This window comes from Tribolium castaneum, chromosome 4 (assembly GCF_031307605.1).
Source record: "Tribolium castaneum strain GA2 chromosome 4, icTriCast1.1, whole genome shotgun sequence".
Taxonomy (NCBI): domain Eukaryota; kingdom Metazoa; phylum Arthropoda; class Insecta; order Coleoptera; family Tenebrionidae; genus Tribolium; species Tribolium castaneum.
This window is the reverse complement of record NC_087397.1, coordinates 20,906,114-20,922,839: the sequence shown is the minus strand read 5'-3', so window position 1 is coordinate 20,922,839 and position 16,726 is coordinate 20,906,114. Positions and strand designations below refer to the sequence as shown.

Here is a 16,726-nt window from a genome sequence, read left to right as displayed (position 1 = left end):
TGTTTTTTTAAATGTCAGTGAAAAATGCTGTCAGAAAAACTCATTCGTGGAAGACGTCTGTTTCGCGAGAAAAATGAGAAACAAACTGTTAAACTTGGGTACAGATGCAAAAGCGTAGATCTTTATGAGACAAATGACCATTGAATTTTGGTCAATCCTACTCGCAGAAACGTAACTGTCACGCAAGGGACATTTCACAATTATCTCTCACCCTTACAAAGTTAAAAAACAATATTTTTGACTTACTTTTGGTACTGGATGCTTTAATCCTTTCAAAAAAGACTAAAAGACTGAACAACAACTGAAAAATTCTAGACACTTGAACATTCAGGACTTTGGAAATGTTTCATACACTGCTCATTGGATTCTCTTCAAAAGCTTGAATTACATCCCAACTATTGCTTCGTTTCCAGTGACATATTTTGTCCTCACTCGATTTAGTTCAGGTACGCTTCCTGTGTCTTTAAATTGTTGACGATTCTTTGAACTTTAAATTTTTATAAATACACAAAATGTCGCATAGAAATGCTTCATCAATTGTTTCAAAAGGTGACTGCCCAAATTACTATCAAAATTTGGATTAAGTATTTAACAACAAAATGTAATTTTTTTCTTGGTTTAGCCGAGCAATTTTTTGGGGTTTAATGATCCAACGGTAATTTGGCTTCATATTAAATAAAAGAAATGTGCTTTAAAATTTCATCTCTTAACTTGAGGTCATTTTTTTGTCCCTAATTGAAAGGCCACCTCCTAAAATATGTGCATTCTAAATTTCACAACAATCCGTTGACTAATAACTAAGGGGGTCATTTACGAAACTTATCTGCAAATCGTTACTATAACTGCAACTTGCAATTCCGTTACCGAGGCTTATCGAGATATTTGCAACCAAATTCACAAAAAAATTGCAAGCTATCGGTGCCTTACCGGATAGTTAACGAGTTGTTTATAGCAACGCAAGCTGAATTGCAGATCCATTACAAATCTAAATGTCACTTAGCAAATTGTCAAAACGAAAATTAAATTTATTATCAAAAGATGTTAAAACTAATGGTGAAAACCTCAAAAGGCCAAAGAGAATCCAATTATTTCAGCCATTGGGACCGAGGTATTGACTGGAAAAATAGAAAGAAGCTGTTTGTAACTATTTTTTTATCTAGTTTAAGGAACGGAACGTACACACGTCATGAAAGGCCGTTCGAATTTTACAGGTCTTGAAACGTATAACGTATGATCCTGTGGTGTCTCCTTTTGGAAGTTTCACAAAAGGGTTACATCGACAGAAAAAAATTATATTATTATATTAGTGGTTGCAACTGCGATGAAAATAAAATGAACGAGACAGTTGCTTTTTTTAGAGATAATCTAAACTACCACCGTATACAATGTATTTAAATTTTGAATAAAATATGTATACTCGTAATAAAATTTTGATTATACGTTATTCTTCAGTTAACGATTTTTTTTTGACTACTGACCGAGTCCATGAAACACTTGTAGCATTTTTTATCAAACATTGAAGAAACCACCCATCTACCCGATCAGTCCAAATTTAAAATAAAAGCTATTATAAAAAAATTGCACCCTAATATTTTAGCTACAAATTTAGCAAAAACCATAATTTAAAAAAATTAAAGTAGTAGATTTATTTTCAAGTTCCTTTTACTTGCAATCAAGTAAAAAGTTGATAAAAAATTCAACTTGCAATGACTTTGTGGCAGGGAACGAGCTACCGCAAAATACAAATGCTTATCTGACATTTGCAAGTGTTTGCAAGTTTTGATGAATTACTTTAACGAGTGCTAACGGTTGCTATGGATAGTAATTTGCAACTTTTTCGTGAATTACTTTAACGACGATTGCAAGTTATCTAACACTACCGAGCGTTATCGAGTTTAGTGAAAGACCCCCTGAGATATTAAGCTCGAAAGTCTTAGCTGAGACATCTTGTATAATTGACCAAATGAAGGGTTAGAGATTTTGTCTTCGAAGACAATTCGTCGGCCAACATTTCTTGAAAGTCGCACTTTTTATTAATGTCAGTACTATCAGATTTTGAATAATCATTTCATTGTATTTTTTTCGAAATTTCTGGCCCGATATATACTTGCTTCGATTGATGTTAGTTTAATAATAATCAATTTATTACTAGACATACTAGATCCTACAGTAGTTTCTTCAATCTCCAATTAATATGAATGATAAATTATCGGATGAGAGAATTGAAGATAGATAATCTGAGATTTTTTGCATTTTATAATAAAACAAATTTCATGAGTTTGATGTTCGACTCAACTTTAACAAACTTTCCTTGATAATAAAGCGCATTTGTCGTTGCATCCTTAATATAAAGGCAACGATTTAGGTGCTTTTTTTTTCAATCAAAGTTAATACTACCAGATTTTGAATAAAATTTCGAGAAATTGTATTCATTTTTATTATCGAAAGTAAACTTTCTCAAGTTCACTAGTAAGTTGGCGTGGGTGGTACTATATGAATTATAGTAATTATAGTACTTTCTATGGCACTTTATTAGTAAATTAAAGTTCACGATTAACGATAAAAATAGTTATTCTTTAAACTGGAAGGCAGTAAAATGCGATATGACTAATTGAAAATAAGTATTTATATAACCAGTTCGCAAAATAAAGTTTTAGCGGATGAATCGGATTAAGGACGAGGTCACGATGGAATCGAGTTCTTAATAAGAAGAGTCTACTAAAACTATGTTGCGGAGTCAAAGTAGTTCCCAAAGTAACCAGAGCGTGTACCAAAAAATATAGTAATTCTTTATTCATCTTACAACCTACAGTGTTAATTTTATGTTACAACCTACAGTGTTAATTTTATGTTAAATTTAACTAAATTTAGTGCTTGGTTGGCGTAGAGTGGTACCCTGTAAAATTTTAATCCATAATACGACCTATTCCGGCCCAGTAATAAATTAAAATGCACCCACAAAGAGTGTTTCAGGTAAGCGAAAGTTTTTCATTATATTGGACCAATGTTCCTTGACCATTTATCGACAATTCAGGAATTCACTGTTGGCACGGAGTGATACTATTAAGTACGAATTCTAATTTAAGTGATGAAAATTTTATTGATTGTTCAGTCCACCATTGCTATTTTTAAATTTGTGAGTACATTTAGTTCTGAGTTGGCATAGAGTAGTACTATGTAAAATTTTTCTCCATAGTACGACCCATGCCGGCCCAGTGAAAGATTTCAATTCACCAGCAAGCAATTTTTAAGTCAGCGAAGAATTTTCTGTTTTTTTTTTTACAAAATGTTTTCGATGTATAGTTAGCATTGGTCGTTTCTATGCTTTTTATGATCATATACCGATCGATGCTCGCTTTATTTCGAATCACATAACTGGAACGAATAAAAAATTGGATATGTAGGTATTCTAGTATTCACAAAGTATTGTATAATTTACTAGTGTCTTATAGTTTTCTAAGCTAATTTATCAACAATAGTTCCTTTCGGAATGTAAAATTATGCTACACTTTTTTTCGAAATTCCTGCCAGGTCCACCTTTTGCTTTTGTTGATATTTATTTAACTATCACTGGGCAAGGTAGACCCTGGAGTGGTTTCTTAAATCGCCAATTAATATCAAACAAAACTATCGGATGAGAGATAATAGTCTGCGATATTCTTCATTTTATCATTGAAAATGAAGAGTCCCAGACTTTTTAAACTGTGTTTTAGTTAATCATTCCCATGCCAAAAGGATCCAACAAAAGTTGCTGTCTTTCTTATAAACGAGTGAAATTTTACGCAAGTGTTTAAAAGCTGGGATTGATGTAGAACCAACAGTTAGAACTTATCACATTTTTTTTTAAATGTCTGCCAGGTCCACCTCTGCTTAAGTTGATATTTATTATTTATTTTGATATTTCATTATTTATATTGATATTTGATTTCTGCAACAAGCCCATTTTAGATAAAAGAAGCTTTTTTATGTTTTTCAAAAGACGTACCTTTGTTTTTGCTAATTAGTAAAAAAATTTAGTAAACCGTACAGATATTACTTCAGTCTACAACCACAATATCAAACAAAATTTAACGAATGAGAGATGATAGTCTGCGATGTTCCTCATTTTATAATGTAAATAAAAATAAATACGCGTACCAATGGTGGTGCTATCAGTTACCCAAGTGTCAGAGTTTTCACAGTATCTGACCTGACCTAACGACCAGAGTAGTGACCGGGACCGACGAGTTAAGGGTCTAATCAGTGTCTGAAATATAGAAAAATCTCCAAATTTCAGATAGACAGGTGTAAAATCTGTATACTTTAGTTCTACTAAAGAAAACGTATTTTTTTCAAATACTATTATTGTAAAAATTTGGAAAGGACTTTCATTGCAACGGTGTAAGATTTTAACACAAAAGTCTTAAAAAAAGTCGCGCACCGCCGTGACACTACATCATCGGACGATGACCTAGACAACAAGAAAAATGTTACAAAAAATCTTTTATTACTAAAGATATTGTCACATACGCTTTTATTCTTTTATTACTGAAGATATGATGAAAGAAAAATTAAAAATTCTTTGCCAAAAATGAAGGTGTTTGCACAACTATTTCAGATCCAAATTCATTTGTGGTATAAATGATATTGCAATAAAGGTTTTAACAACATAAAAACTAAAGAAACTTTACCAAATTCTGTTAGAAATGTTAACAAAATTTTTGAATCAACAATGATGATAAAACTGGCTCACTTGGCACATACCATTGTTGTTCAGATGACACTATGGTTACGGTGATTGCTTATAATGTCATAAAAATTTTTCTTTCGTCTATCAACGGTAGTTTTTCAGTTTCAAAAAGTGTCAGTGAAGGATTAAAATGTTTTCGTAGAATGAATATTGTGACTTGTGTTTGCTGTTTGGTGAATACGCTGAAAATACAAGTGAAGCCGCTCGTCAGTATAGCGTACCATACCCCAAACTAAAGCATCCAGACGAAAACTCTGTTTTGGTCTGTCTGTTGGTGAACCGAATTCATGCCGCTAGTATAAATACGTCAACAGAGATTAAATCACTTAGTCTACATCGTAGACTAAAACGATTAACATCGAATAAGAAGAACTTTCTTAAATCTCTCGGTTTTGCTGTATTAGTGTAAACTAAGGGTGCGTCTATTGTTACGTTGTGTATTTGAATAAATTTCCATAATAAATTTTGAAATATTAAATATAAATGATAAAGCTGTTTTTGATACATCAATAAGTTATGCTGAAAAACCTACGCATCAACCATACGCACCCACATCTTTCAATTTGAATGATGAAATACGATTACCAATCGAACATCAAGATGTATATACACTGCTTTGGTTGAGTTTATTGTATATTGAAGGAAAAGTAATCGCAACAAATGATAAACATGAAACCATAATTTCATCAAACGTTAAATTTGCTAATAATGGTATAATGTTAATGTTTGATGAAGTAAGATATGAGATTGCTGGTAATGTAGTTGATAGAGTACGAAATCATGGTTTAGCATCAATTATGAAAGGTTATGCAACGTACAATACTAATGAAAGTATTGCTCTTCAAAATGCTGGATGGTTTCCCAAATCTCCATCAACAATAATTGATCCAGATTCTGGATACTTTAATGTATTTATTCCATTGAGACTAATATTGGGTTTGTGTGAAGATTTTCGAAAAATAATATTGAATGTTCGCCAAGAACTTGTTCTTGTTCGAAGCAATACTGATCTAAATGCTCTAGTTGTTAACGATGACACAGTACATAACGTGAAAGTTAACATTTCAAAAATCTTTTGGAAAATGCTTCATATAACAGTTTCGGATGCAGAATGATTACGTCTAATTGATGCGTTATCAAAGAATTGTGAACTAGATGTTCCCTTTAACTCAGCGACATACATGGTCTATTAAAACATCAATTGAAAAACCACAATATATATTTTTTGGACTTCAAACCGATAGAAAAAATTAACTTTCCAAAGATTACAGTCAATTCGATCACTGCAATTTGAGAAACGTTAAAGTTTATCTCAACGATAAAATGTATCCATATGATAACCTAAACTTGAATTTCAACAATAATTCTTTTGCCGCATTATATGAAATGTTTATTGAATTCCAAGCATCATTTTTGGATAAAGTTGGGGAACCAATCTTCACGCCTGAAGAATTCAAGATTATTGCACCAATAGTAGTTGTTGATTGCACCAAGCAGAGTGAAATGCTCAAAAGAAGTCCTGTTTCCATCCGACTCGAGTTTGAGACCAGAACCAACATACCAGGGAAGACGACAGCTCATTGTCTAACTCTACATGATAGAGTAGCGAAATATATTCCAGCTCAAGGTGTTATTCGTGTTGTGTAGTGTGCTAATTTAAAATGTATTCATTTATTTTTATTGTTATTTATTTTTGTGTTTTGTTTTCTCTAATGTATGCTTATCTTCGATATCTCAAGACTCTCTCAAGATCGACACCTCAAGATATTGTTAATATTTATGTATGATAAAGTTGTTTAATAAAACACATACAAAACTTATACATGTTAAGTGAAGGGGGCGCTGCTGGTGAAATTGGCGGGGAATGATGACGCGTGAGGCGCGTACGGGCAACGCCTAGTTAGTTGGAAGGACACTGTGGAAGTGTCAATGTCGTTGTTGAATCTAATTTGCTAATAAATTAGTTTTTGGGTGAATTCCGAGTTTCATTTACAGAGCAGCGGTGGGATATTGCTCAAATAATCGTTTCCGATAGAGAGTGGTGAAATGTGGTGATTTTGTGAGGAATTTGTGGGTTGCCAAGGCAAGGGCCAAAAATTTAATTTTTGGGAATCTGTACCGCTTCATTCGTAACAAAATTGTGTTTTACGACTTGAAATCGAACAAATCAATCGGGTGCTAGCCGAATTTATCTGGTTTTTCTGATTTCTGACGAGTTCTAGGAGTTACGCAATCACACGCTGTCAATTTTCAAAAGGCGCGAAAAGTTTTCTGGTGAGATTTTCGCAATGGGGCGTCACAGGTACCGAGGAAATGTGGACTCGGACGACTCGGACTCAAGTGACGATGAGCCACGGCCGAAAGGTCCGCGCCAGGGGTCTCCACTACAGTAAATTCACCCCCAGTTTCGGCCGAGTCCGCTAGAATCGCGAGACTTGAAAACTTGAATCGACGTTTGCTAAACCGCAATTTTGAGCACACATCAGGACAAGTTGGCATTAAAAGTGACCTGATTCCTGAATTCGCTCCAGGAAACCCCAATTTTAGTACCACTAAGTGGTTGCATAAAATTGACCAGTTGGCTCTCGTGAACGGTTGGGACGAACGTACAACGATTTCCGGCATGATAAGTCGACTCAAGGGGCTGGCCAAGGAGTGGTACGACAATCTCGATCCCTCAGCATACGACCGGAGCTGGGATGAATGGAAACGTTTGTTACAAGCCACTTTCCCCGATCACCACGATTATGCTTCCACACTTCGTAAGGGTGAAGGAAGATGGTGAAACCTGGGCACAATATTATTTTGGGAAATTAAATCTGTTGCAGGCTTGTGACATAGCAGGAACGAATGCAGTCTCCTGTCTTATTGATGGAATCACTGATGTGACTCTCAGAAATGGGGCAAGAGCAGGGCGTTACGTTACACCCGAAAGCTTGTACGCTGAGTATTTGTCGACTTTGAGATCCGAAGGTGACAAGCGGGATACGCTCGCAAAGCAGGCGCCTCGGGAAAGGAGGAGGTTCCTTCCAAGTCGAGTCAAGGCACAAGAACTGTATTCGTCAGTTCGGTGTTACAATTGTCGTAATCGAGGACATGTTGCGACAAAGTGCCCGAAACCATGTATTGAGTGCAAGAAATGTGGTCGCATTGGACATGTGGATGCTGAGTGCCGACGTAGTAACGTAGTAAAAGAAAACATGTCTAAGCAGGCACTAACGACAAGTGTAGCTGACGCAAGTAATAATAAGAATTATTACATAGATATTAAGGTCAATGGTAAGCTGACGCGAGCTTACATTGACTCAGGAGCTGAACCGGTCCTTGTCAAGCAAAGTGTTGCTAAAGAATTGGGACTGATGTGGCAGCCAAGTTTACATTTGATTCGTGGTTATGGCCAGGGAATCACCAAAGTGCATGGGGAAGTCGAAGTAGAGCTAGAAGTGGATCTTGTCAAGGCAAACGTAAAAGCTTTGATCGTCGAAGACAGTGCACAACGTGTGCCTGTCATAGTGGGACAGACCTTCCTGAATGCGGGTGCTAATACGATTACAGCAAATGAGGAAGCTGTGAGAGTAGTTGACGGAAACAACGAATCGATCCAAGCATTTCTAGGCCAACTTCCGACACGAAAAGTTGTACTTTGGGCGGAAGAGGAAACAGTGAATCCTCCTCAATCCATTGGTTGCATACGAATCAAGGCAAAAGACGATGGGTGGAAAGGAGCTTATTACGTTGAAGGGTGTCAACGTCCGAGACCAGGGTTTGAACACGTTGTTCATCGGTGTGTCACATGTGATGGAGGTCTAGTGACCGTTCGCAATCTATCGCACCAAGATGTGGTTTATCGAAAAGCGCAAATCGTTGCGAGAGCTGAGCCTTGCGAGCAGGAAAGGTCAGCTACGACGGTGAGTGTGTTTTCTGTGGGGAAGGTTGAGGTAAAGAGTTTTCAACGGTGGGAACTCCTTACACAAGTCAATAAGAATCTAGACCCGGCTCAGTTCGAGCAATTGTTAAGACTCGTTAACGAATTTCGAGATTGTTTTGCACGAAATGTAGCGGAAATAGGTGCTACAACTGCGGCAAAAAAGTTAACTTTGACTGATGATAAACCGGTAGTTTATCGTCCTTATCGGTTATCGCATCACGAAAGAAGAATTGTTCGAGACCTAGTGAATGACTTGTTAGGTAGCGGAGTCATACGAGAATCAGAATCGCCATATTCGAGTCCCATACTGTTGGTGCGGAAAAAAGATGGGCAACACCGTATGTGCGTTGACTATCGGCAATTAAATTCGAAAACAATCAAAGATCGCTTTCCGTTACCACGAGTAGACGAACATTTGGATAAACTAAGCGGTGCAAAGTTTTTCGAGTGGGTACTATCAAATCCCAATGGCCACCAAATCGATTCCAAAGACAGCATTTGCTACGCCTGATGGGCATTACGAGTTTGTCCGCATGCCTTTTGGTTTAGCCAACGCTCCGGCAGTGTTTCAGCGAGCTATGAATAAGGTGTTGGGTCCATTACGGTTTCAGACCGCTTTTTGTTACATAGATGATCTTCTGATACCTTCCAAAGACTTTGAAACAGGTCTTAACAATTTACGAACGGTGTTTCAATTGCTTTGACAGTTCGGATTGACTCTAAAGCTGAGTAAATGTTGCTTCTTTGGAAGTCAAATATTGTATTTAGGGCATGAGATCAGTGCGGAAGGCATTAAGCCAGGCGAGACAAAAATCAAAGCGGTGACAGCTTTTCCCAAACCAACAGACGTACACCAACTTAGGTAATTCGTAGGTTTCTGTGGGTACTTTCGAAAGTACGTGAAAGATTACGCAACAATAGCAAACAGTTTGACAAGTCTTCAAAAGAATGGCAGTGCATTTGTTTGGGAAGAAGCACAAGAGTGGGCTTTTCAGACTTTAAAAGACATCTTGACGAGCAGACCAGTTCTTGCAATTTACGACGCGGAAGCTGAAACGGAGTTACACACTGACGCTTCTAAAATTGGAATTGGTGGCATTCTGTTGCAACGACAAGGTGTTGGATCTTTGTGTCCAGTTATGTTTTTCAGCCGACAGACGACCAAAGAGGAACAAAGGTACCACTCGTACGAGCTAGAAACGCTAGCAGTGACTGTAATGCTTTACGAACAACCCTTACCAAGTGAGATTTGATTCCACGAATTGGGAGATGGTGGTTGCTGACTTCTGAGTTCGACTTTACTGTAGAATACAGACCTGGCTGTAAAATGAGTCACGTTGACGCTTTGAGTAGAAATCTGGTATTAGATCCTTCGGAGCCTTCAGTGGAAGTCTTGCATATTAATGTTAACGATGATGATTGGATTTTAGCTGTTCAAATAAAGGATGCGAGATGCGCATTGTTGAAGGAAATATTGGAAAAATCACCGACGAACGCTGAAGAGCGTGCCATTCACAAAGAGTATAAACTAAAGGATGGTCGAGTATTCAAACAGACTGAGTCAGGATTAAAATGGGTCGTACCAAAAGCGGTAAGACGCCAGATTTTATTAGCACACCACGATGGAATTGGCCATTTATCGAATGAGAAAACTTTGGCATCTGTGTCGAAATCTTATTGGTTTCCTTCAATGCGGAGGTAACCACTGAATACAATCTTGATTACGATATAATTGAAATTTTGAAAGCGAGTCATCATATGAACACTTTAAGTAATAAGCTATACTACAAGCAATATGATTTTGGTAAGGGATAGTTTTACTGTGAATATTATTATCAATTTGAGAACATTTTGCCAAAATACTTTCGAGATCAGCATAAATTACAAATGGCACATTTTCCTTATAAAGATGATTTTTAAATTTCAAAGATGTATCGCGAGGTAATGACACTGAATACTGATTAAGCTTATGACAGTAAATTTTATGTTTGGTTAGAATGTCTTCGGTTGTAAAATAATTTAAACATCGTTCACAAATAAATGTTTTATGTTAATGAGTAGACAACTGATGTGATAAAAGGCGAGATAAATGTTTAATCCATACAAAATGGTAATATAATTTTTTATTATGATGCGTTTCTTCTTCATCCATATTATTTGTTGATAGCATGAGTAAATTGATTGTAGGAATATTCTTATCATTATTTTTATTATAAGTGCTTAAACGTGCCGGAAATATTTTATTTTTTTCTTCAATACAATATAAATTATTTGATAAATTGTTCATTATTTCAAATTTTTCAATATCTCTAATTGTTATTGGAAAACTTATATTATCATACCTTAAAACGTTTTCAAAATTTGGATATGATGATGTTCTGTGGGGATTATTTTTTACAGGATATAATGCACACACAACTGACCAAAGAAAACAAAATTGATCATTATTCTGTACATTTATTATACAATGTTTTTTTTAATAAAGTTCGGTACTTCCACAAAACTTGAATTATTTCCAAATTTTATTGGATCATATTGATTAATATTTACTTTTAATAAATATAATGAATATAATATAATAATAATATAATAATAATAATATAAATAAATATAATATATAATAAATATTTAATAATAAATTTTAATAAATTACTTTTAATTTTAATTAAAATTTCATATAACGCCCAACCACTATCTTTTTCAGCAAATGATTCTAATTTATTTAATATTACATTAACTACATTTTCTTGATACCATTCTCTAATAGTAGTTGTTGAATCTATGTGATTATTTCTAGTTGCAAATGTTTTTAAATCTATTTCCAACGTAGATGGTTGTATAAGGTTACCTGAAAACACAACATTTACTTTAAGCATTGACTTTGCTAATTCTTTTTTAATTTTTAATACAAAACTTTTATATGCTCGTGTTAAAAATATTGCTGGATTTTTTATATGAATATTTGAAATAAAACCTGAACGAATTCTTCCTTTAAAACAAGAATTTAAATTCTCCCATAAAACCTTTTGACCGAATGTTTTTTTCGGTACATTTGTTAATCCCTGACCAACTTTACTGCTTTTATTGTTGAGTAAGTCTTTTTTAATTTTTTTTAATTTGAGTCGATAGTATTTCAAATGAGCAAGACTGGCTTCCAAAGAATGTGGATTTTCATGAATGTTTGTTTCATGAATTTTATTTATCAAAGCTTTGCTAACTATTTTAACACTCCTATTAATATATTTCGAAAACGAATTAATTTCATCTAAAGTTTCAATTTTACTAATGTATTCACGAATTAAATTTATAGAACGTTTAGCTAAAGAGCTCACTGTGTCAGACATACCTACGTTTTTTCACTTTAGTCACAATAATTATACCTATGAATTATCCACAACTTGTATTTTCACTGTATGAAGACTGTTAAAATTCACGCTTTCACCCTCATATTTATACTGATTAAATATTGCATCATGATCTAAAAATAAAAGTGACCTCATGAACTTAAAATAACCATGACATCATGAACTAAAAATAGCAATGGAATTAGGGAATTATTTCCGATAGGGGATTTACCCTGTTGTGATATTAAATGAAATAAAGATATGAGCATTCGTCTTTTGTAACACTATACACATTTCCGCTGATAAAGGGATACAAAATCAAATATACCTACGTTTGTTCGCACAGGCATCAGATTACACTTGCTGCAAATTTGCAAAATTTTTGCAAAATCAGCTTTTTTTGATATCGGATTACATTTTGTGCAAAGTCAGCATTTTTGGTATCAGATTACATTTTGTGCAAAATCAGCATTTTTTGGTATCAGATTACATTTTTTGCTGATGTCAACAAAATTTTTGCAAATTTAGCAAATTTTGGTATCAGATTACATTTTTTGCTGATGTCAACAAAATTTTTGCAAATTCAGCAAATTTTGGTGTCAGATTACATTTTTTGCTGATGTCAACAAAATTTTTGCAAATTCAGCCATTTTTTGTGATATCGGATTACAATTTTTACTGATGTCAGCAACAATTTTTTTTGTATAATCAGCATTCCCCATTCTATTTTACCCCCAAAATGGCGGATTTGTTTTTCTTAAGGCCTTATAAAAGCTCTAGGGGCACTCAAAGTTAACAGTAAAGCTTCATTGTGTGTACATTGTGTTTTTCAATATGAGTTATTTTGAAGCCTCTACTTCGGCAAATGCCACCACTTCCGAAAATAAAGTAAGTTTTTGAAATTGATTTTAATTACTTTTAACAATTTTTTTAAATCAAATTTACTTCAATAAAATATTTATTATTTTTTACTTTAGTCTAATAGTTTTTTATATTTTACAGCTAAAGAGGAAAAATTTACTATCGCTTAACAAAAACCAACCTCCACCACCACTACGAAAAAACGTAAGTTTTTAAAATTACCTTTAATTAATTTGAAGAAATGCAATTAATATGAATTGTTTTTATTTAATATTATTTTCCTTTTAACTTTATTGAATATTTTTTAATTTTTTATAGATGAAAATAAATGTGCAAGGAAACGAGCTTCCACCACCACCGCAAGAGAGTGTAAGTTTTTTTAAATTTAAAGTAGCCAAAAGTAAAAAGTACCTTTTTTCGCAGTCACAAAGTTAGCTCAAGCTTTGTTTCATCTTAGTTTTGAAATATACACAAATAAAGCAATTTAATTTTTTCTTGAAGTTTTATTTATCTCTTCTACCAAATAGGTGCTTTTAAATATTGAACCAGACATTACTGAATAATATGATTTTTTAGGGATAGGGATTTTTTATCAAAAATAAAAATACGAAACTGTTCGTACTATACACTTGAGTGCAGAAAAATCGCAAATTGTCAAACAATTTTTACTGTAAATTTCAATGTTAACATCACCCTCAAAGTAATAAAAGGATCTGGAAAGTGAGATTTATTATGGTTTAGTTTTGGATTACCTTTAAAATCAGCCATGTTACCGGTTGAAAATTCTTTAAGATACTGTAATAAGTTGGAAAAATGTATACGCAGTCATTTTAGAAATTATAATAATAAATATTTAAAAGCATAATTCAGCTCATAGTATATTTGCATCTACAACGTGAAATTGAATTAAGTTGTGTAAAGTTAGTAAAGAAAACAAACAGCGAACGTTATACGAACATTATTGCAAACAGAATAAATCAATAAACTATCAATATAATGATACTTTATTCATTGTACCTCATTTGTCAGCTCACAGACATATTTTATAGACAAACATATTATTTCATTCTTCTAGACAAGCTATAATAAAACTAATAACAATGTTTAGTTTTAGAATTTTTTACTAGACAATAATAAATTAGAATTTTTTCAACAAATGCGAAAAGTCATGAATATCTGGAAGCTATAATTATTGATCTTAAGTGATTAAAAAAAAGTAAACGCATTTTTGGTGTAATTGATTAAAAACATAAAAGTAGTATATTATATTGTACGTGAAATGAAATATTTTTGTGCAAACAAACCACGAACTGCAAAAATAGCTATAAAGAGTAACAGTCAGTAGGAATCTAAAGTGTATTAAAAATAATGATACGAAATCTAACTTTCTCCAATACAGTTCAAAGAGTATTTTTAATTTATCACTCTTTCAGTCACTAAAATTTACAGAATTGAAATCCTATATTTTCTATTTTATCACATTTTTAGTCTCTCTGTGTTCACATCAAGTGTCTTGTTCTACGATTTTGAACATTTTTGATAATTTTGTAATCTTACGGTTTTTTAATTTTTTAGCTTTTCAGTCTCTTATTGTATTGTTTTTTATTCACTTTATTAGTGTTTCTCTTCTTGAATATATATGATTATGACTTGATAAGTTTAAAATCTTATAAATATTTCATTTTTTAAACGATCACTAATGACTTTTCAATATTTCTGCGTAACCATTTTTCCCACTAATTGCAGTATCGTGAAGCCTTTTCAACCAGCAACATGGTCTATTTGAAAGGTAGGTAATTCCGACCTGGAAACATAATTTACTCAATCCCACTTTACAGATCCTTTTATTACTTTGCGAGTGATGTTTTTAAACTTCAACAAGTATAAAATAGTCAAATGTTGCGACTTTTCTTTTATTATATTTTATTCGTTAGTTTTTTGTTTACAAATATATTACTTGATCAGTTATTTCAGCGCAAATCCTTTAATCAGGTACGCCACAACAATCCTACTTGTCCTGTGGGTAAGTTACATTTGAATTAATTTTTATTGGTATTTTTTATTTTCGAGGGGATAGTCGGAGCAATTTTATCTGTAACTTTGGAAAAACAAATCTTGGAAGCGACTGCTTTTTTAGACGAAATGTGCTGGCCTTTGAACATGGTCAGAAAAGAGGCTCAAACAAAGCTTGAGCGAAGTTGTCGAATCATAAATATTTACATAACTTGCTCGCTCCTGCTCATTTTGATTACGGTAGTGTTCAACATGTTGTGTTTTAGTAGTCAGAGGGACTTCTTTATTAATATCCAAATTTTTGAGGAGTATTTTGGCGAATTGTCGCACGTTTTTAATGGTTTATATTTCACTGGTTTCCCGTATTTGTGCTACCACGGCGCAAGACTTTGTTATGTTTTTGTTTACGCAATACTACAAATACAGTTGCAGTTCTCACTAATTGAAGAATATTTGTTACAAGTGTATGAGATTGATTGTCTGAAGAGTTGGAGGTATTTACGGGACACTCGCTACCAGCAAGAAATGGGAAAATCGTTACGCCTTTGTATCACACACCACAATGCTTTAAAAAAGTAACAACTTGGCAAGTTAACAAAATCATTATTTTTAATTAATTGGTTATAACAGGTTCGTTAAAATGATTAATGATATGTCACTGATATGCATGCCGTTCTGTTTAGTACTTGGCGTTTTAATTCTTATTAGCTGTTTAGCGTTCGTCATAAACGTAAGATTGCGAAAATTGATTTTTGAGAAAATTGAAAAATTAAGTTTTAGTTTGGGGACACTTTAACTATCTTTGTCAAACTACGGATACTCATATTTGTCGTTTCTTGTTTGTGCGTCTTGAGTGTGTTTTGCTGGAGTGGACAACAACTGACAGATGTGGTTTGTAATAAAAAACAATGGCGAATGTAATGCTAAAAGACTTTTTTTACAAATTGGCGCAGTCGGTAGGATTTGTTGAATTATTTTGTGGCCTCACTTTCTTTTCAAATTTTGTAATAAGGTTTTAAAGCCTTTAATGTGTTCACAGAACAATCATTTTTATTTTCTTGGTCTTTCTTTAACGAATAGAAATGAAATAAAATTAATACAGGGTGACCCAAGAATTTGTAATCGGTCTATAACTTTTTTGCTGTTTGAAATATTGCCACAAACTAAAATTATTTTTATTAAACACAGGGTGTTGTATCAAAGCTACATTTTTTTAAATGGAACAATAACTGGATTTTACGCAAAAAAATTATTCATTATATTATAAAATCGATTAAAAAAACATTATAATTACATTTTATGGTTTTGTTTGATTTTAGAGCAGCTACATTTTTTTGACTTTGGCCCGAGCTCCCTGGTATTACTGGAGACTCGAAAACATTAAAATTCTTTTGACGTTTTCAACGAATTGTACCAAAAATGATAGTATTGTTTTGGCTGGTATTCGTTTAGAATACATGTTATTTGTTTCGGTGTGTACGATTTGAGTTGTGCTTACTTAGTTTAATAAGTTTTATTTTAGATGTTACGAATTTCGTGTTCATATGCTCTAGTTTTGTTCAATCTACGCAAATGAACGTAAAATAACATAAACAATTACGTTAAAATTCTTCTCTCAAAATGTAATTTTCTCGATTAATTAAATTTTTGCACGTTTGAACTTCGTCTCTCTCCAAAACCTTGAACAACTTCTTCGGTCAAAATGGAAACAAACGACTGGAAGTCATGTTGTAAGCTTAACTTTTAACCAAAACAAGAAGAAATTCTATTACGAAGTATTGTATTTTTCAGAATGACACATTTTCAACTTTGATATTTATTCTTTTTCGTAAAGTGAATAGCTTAGGCAAA

General features: G+C 33.4%; 4 non-coding genes across 4 annotated transcripts; all 4 read left to right on the top strand.

The window, feature by feature from the left end:
* The first annotated feature begins 3,147 nt into the window (after nucleotides 1–3,147).
* Mir3851r (microRNA mir-3851r) lies at nucleotides 3,148–3,221 on the top strand. Its single transcript, NR_161876.1, has one exon. It is a non-coding gene; the product is annotated as a microRNA mir-3851r (primary transcript).
* A 60-nt stretch (nucleotides 3,222–3,281) lies between these two features.
* Nucleotides 3,282–3,378, top strand: Mir11618a-2 (microRNA mir-11618a-2). The gene has a single exon (NR_161861.1). It is a non-coding gene; the product is annotated as a microRNA mir-11618a-2 (primary transcript).
* A 151-nt stretch (nucleotides 3,379–3,529) lies between these two features.
* Nucleotides 3,530–3,590, top strand: Mir3836c-5 (microRNA mir-3836c-5). The gene has a single exon (NR_161879.1). It is a non-coding gene; the product is annotated as a microRNA mir-3836c-5 (primary transcript).
* Nucleotides 3,591–15,005: 11,415 nt separating this feature from the next.
* LOC107398956 (uncharacterized) lies at nucleotides 15,006–16,309 on the top strand. The gene is made up of 4 exons (XR_010333813.1): nucleotides 15,006–15,450; nucleotides 15,506–15,605; nucleotides 15,656–15,766; nucleotides 16,195–16,309. It is a non-coding gene; the product is annotated as an uncharacterized LOC107398956 (transcript).
* The last annotated feature ends 417 nt before the right edge of the window (nucleotides 16,310–16,726 follow it).